The sequence below is a fragment of the Triticum aestivum genome, chromosome 7D (genome assembly GCF_018294505.1).
Source record: "Triticum aestivum cultivar Chinese Spring chromosome 7D, IWGSC CS RefSeq v2.1, whole genome shotgun sequence".
Classification (NCBI taxonomy): Eukaryota; Viridiplantae; Streptophyta; class Magnoliopsida; order Poales; family Poaceae; genus Triticum; species Triticum aestivum.
In genome coordinates this window covers 538113381-538117865 of record NC_057814.1, presented here as the reverse complement: position 1 = coordinate 538117865, position 4485 = coordinate 538113381, and the positions used below count along the sequence as shown (strand labels likewise).

The 4485-nt window shown below is 39.2% G+C and overlaps 1 long non-coding RNA gene across 1 annotated transcript; it reads left to right on the top strand.

Moving 5' to 3' along the window:
* Positions 1-1004: 1004 nt before the first annotated feature.
* LOC123167827 (uncharacterized) lies at positions 1005-4223 on the top strand. The gene is made up of 6 exons (XR_006484111.1): positions 1005-1296; positions 1396-1579; positions 1801-1824; positions 1934-1988; positions 3864-3948; positions 4055-4223. It is a non-coding gene; the product is annotated as an uncharacterized lncRNA (long non-coding RNA).
* Positions 4224-4485: the final 262 nt, after the last annotated feature.

Genomic DNA, 4485 nt, shown 5'->3' with positions numbered 1-4485 from the left:
TAGCAGAAACAATGCAGGAAAGAAATCATTGATATACAACCATCTTTTTCAGGGTGATTGGGATGCAACAACTTTCTCTTATACACGGTTTATCTGTTTGCAAAAAAAATGGAATAATAAAGGGAAGGAAAGGATAATCAGAGAAAAATGCTGTATGACATTTACCTTGCATGGCATACAAACAACACGATCAAGAGGTGATAGAGGAGATGACCACGGAATGGAAAACCTATAAAAGTGCCATTTCTTACACACAAGTCAAAATCAAGTGCGTGGCCCATTCAACGTATACAATATTTGAATGTTTTGAGACTATTTTTGCGAATGCATGTACACACGATTAGAAATCATGCCCGTATATACCTTCTCCTTCCCGAACTATAAATTGTAATTGTTGGATGCTCAAATTTCATTTGAGAAAATACAACCCCAATCGCTCTGCTACCACTAAAATTTTGCCCTCCAACCAGTCTCAGAATATTTCTTTGCAACATGGTCCATCTCAGGTTATCTAACATTCTTAAGAAGTTGCTCCCCACTTCTATCTATTCTCTCAACATGCACACTATCCACATCATCACCATGCCACATCATCACCTAAATAGGAGCAACCCACTAAATAGTTCATCCCCACTATGCTATTACATTTGACATGTAGCCTGTCCAACTCAGCAAATATGCCACAGCAGCCAAAAATAATAATGAACAAATACAAATCGTGTAGCCATCTCCCTGGTCACCAAAGCGACAAGTCGTTTGATCTTTTGCCTTATGAACCAACGAAGAGTTAGGGGGTGTTTGGTTCAGGGACTTTTTAGTCCCAGAGACTAGGAAAAGTCCCTAAAAAGTCCCTAGGAACCAAACAGAAGGGATTTTTTCTATAGGGACTAGAAAAAAACTCTATTGAAGAGTTTTTTTGATTAGTGTCTGGAACTAGAAAAAGTCTTAGGACTTAAGCAAATAGGGAAGCGATTTTATTACTCCCGAAACTCCCGAACCAAGACAATCCACCACCAGCAGCAGTAAGGACTGCCGCATCCTCTCCTATATCTCGATCCGCTAATCTCTCCGCACCCTTCTCTGCCTCGCAGCGCAACCCGCCTTCTCAATCACCTTCTGCCGGTCCACGTACGCCCTGCCGGCTGATCTACCGATGCGCTGCGCCGTGCCGGAGAAGTCGCGGGCGGTACCAGCTTTCGCATCGCCCATGTAGAAGGTGAGAGGAGCCCCGATCTGAACATGGGAAGCCAGATTTGAAGTTCTTTTTTTGCCTTTCGTGGATTGGTGGATTCAAAGGTAAATTGATGAGCCTTGCAGATGCATCATATGGTTCGTGGATTCAGTGATTCCGCGATTGGTGTGACACTGATTTGTTTGGTGACAATCATCCAACAGCAATGGACACCATGCCTCAACTAGCAACTGCCGCATCCAAGAGGAAACCCTCCCCGGCGGCAGCGACGGCAAGACGCGGAAGGAAGCGGTGGACGCACGAGTGGCTGTACGAGGCGAGGCCAGTGATGGATAGGTGGCAGCACACCGTTCATCCTCTTTTAGTTGTCTATGATGTTATACGTAGGTACTAAAAGTTGACTGAATCGAGTATATTCATTGTTCCAAGTCTTATAAATTAACAAGAAGGAAGTTATTCCACTGATTTTTACCTTCTATGAAGTCTCTCTCTCTCTCTCTCTCTCTCTCTCTCTCTCTCTCTCTCTCTCTCTCTCTAATAAATTCTCTTGCATCTTTCCTGAAAGGGGTACTGAAATCGCTGTCTTTTTTCATGCTTCTGGTGGACAGATTATACACATTGCGTTCTAGCTGGTAAACAATTTCTTTTTGCAATAACTCAAGGGATTTCGAATTGATGTGTTGCTTTCTGTAGTCTAACTCTGAACGTTTTTTCTTCCTAATTTTCAATTTGTTACCGCAGATTACTTCGCACACATGCAACGATCTGAAGGTATATGCATATTTATGTTTCTCAGGTAAGTCATATACATGTTTTAGTGCTGATCGTGATGGCTCACTTTTTTTTCTTCCTGAATTCCGCAATAATTTCATCTATACTAAACACTGTATAAGTGTTTCATATAGATTTTAGATAAAGGGCCATTCAGCATAAATGGTCAGCTATATCCAAAAGAATGAATAATAGATTTTAGGTAAAGGACATATTTGTATGGATGCATTTATAAATTATTCTAGAGTTTCATCTTTCGTATGGTCAATGAGAGATCACTGAAACTGAATGGTGTTCCATAAATTATGAACTTTTCATGGGGGCATAAATTATAAACATTATGGTTTCTCAAGATAAGGATTTAACTTTATTGAATATTCCGTGGTACTTTTGCTCATTTTATTTTCTCAGCCACACTGAAGAGTTTCATGGTGTCATGTGCTTACTCAATATTTCACATACATAGGTACACCCGAGATTCAGGAAAAAAAAAGGTCAAATAAGATATACAAAAAATGCTATCGATTGATCTATTTTTCCCTGATATTTTGTTTGTGCACAGCCTATATTTTATCAACCATGTTCATGAACCATCGAGGAAAGCAATGCTATCATCCAGTGGCGAGTCCAGTAGATGGGCTTCATAGGGCTCTAGCCTACCCTCCAATTTTTTTTTCTTTTTACTATACTACTACTCTTCTCTGCTTAGCCTATGAGCGCAACAACAGGCAACAACCAACACGGAGGACTGCCCAACCAAAGCAACGAAGCACGTAACGCACGCATCCAGACTTCCAGGCACGCCGCACGCACTGCTCACGCTCCAGGTCGAGGGCTCCAGACCAAGCGTTGGTCAGTGTTGGGGCAGCCGGCGGCGCACCACGTTGCAGAAAAATTCCAATAAATACTACTCTCTCCGTCCGAAAATACTTGTCATCAAAATGGATTAAAATGGATGCATCTAGAACTAAAATACATCTAGATACATCCATTTCAATGACAAGTATTTTCGGACGGAGGGAGTACATGTTTCTGCAAAAGTTTGAGCATATTTGGACAAGGAGATTGTAGTCCTTACTGAAATTTTTCATAAATACTACTGTAACATTGTCCCAAGGCTATTTAGATAGGCAGATTCAAAATTTGGTTCAAAATTTAATATTTTCCATAAATTCCAGAAAAATCCCAGCGAATACTATACTACATGTTTCTAGTAGTAATCTGGGAAAATCTTAGCTTATTTGGACAAAAGAATTATGAGATGATGTTTTTCTTCAAGCGATCGTTTCGTTTTTTTTCGCCGTTAACTTTGAGCCCACCCTCCAATTTTGTCCTGGATTCGCCACTGCTATCATCCACTCGATGCAACTCCCATTCTTCCATTCCCTTTTGAGAATCATATTTGCCAAGATCTTAATGTTGTGTATTGTTGAAGATATTCGACGAATTTCTATGTAAAAGGCTAGACGTTCTTTTTATGTGCCATCCATAATCTTCTTTGTCGACCATCACATCTTCATTCTTATATTAACTAATTGCAGTGCAAATTAAATGTATCTTCTATGAATAACAGAAGTATCTCGATGTTTACAGATTTCTGTTGTTTTGACTAACATACAACTTCAACTTGATAATTGCCCAGTCAAGCATGGATGATGATGTAGATGGAAATGATTATACATACTATGAGATATCAAAATTCAGAAAAGTGCAGTCTTTCAGTTCTTCTCTATTTCTCACTGTGTCTCACATCTCAACTACAAATTATCCTTTAGAGAATGGATGAAAACATGAGAATTAGACTGCTATTTTATTTTGCAATCTTGGCACCACCTCAATGAATCCATTTTGTTAAAGGCAATGCACCAATCAGTGGATTTAGTTTGTTGTTTTTCTGCAGAGTTATGTTACCCAATCCATAGTATTACTCATAAGAGGGAGCTTTCTGATGAAACTACAACTAAACACTACAGAGTCTTTAGAAGGTGAAAGTCTTAATATTCTTTCAGGACTAATGGCATTTGTATGACATTCATTTACGTCCTGTTGTGGGATGGATTAAAGTAAATTTACATGGGGGTTCTAATGCAGATTAGGCACAATCAAGACTTGTGGTCAAGGTGGTGATGTTTGAGTTGCAGCTTGGTAGTTTTTTCCATTCGCACAAGAATCAGAGATGGTAGCATATATTTAAAAGCTTTAACCAGTTGGTTTGATGGGTAATTGACCATAATATCCTCTGTTCCAATTTTTTGTCTGTTGTCCATATTTTGAATGATATAAGTAGGATGATTGACCTTACTTACATATGTATCAATAGTCATGTATCATTCTAAAGTATTGTTGTCAGCAGAATCATCTATAATTGTTTTGTTGATCCTTTTAAGACAGTCATTATGAGTAAAACACCAACTTTAGGCAATATTTTCCGCAGCAACGCGCGGGGAATCATCTAGTTTCTATGGCAATATTCACCTCAAAAGTATTTTTTTAGAGGTTTGAGAAAGGGACATGTCTTGTCT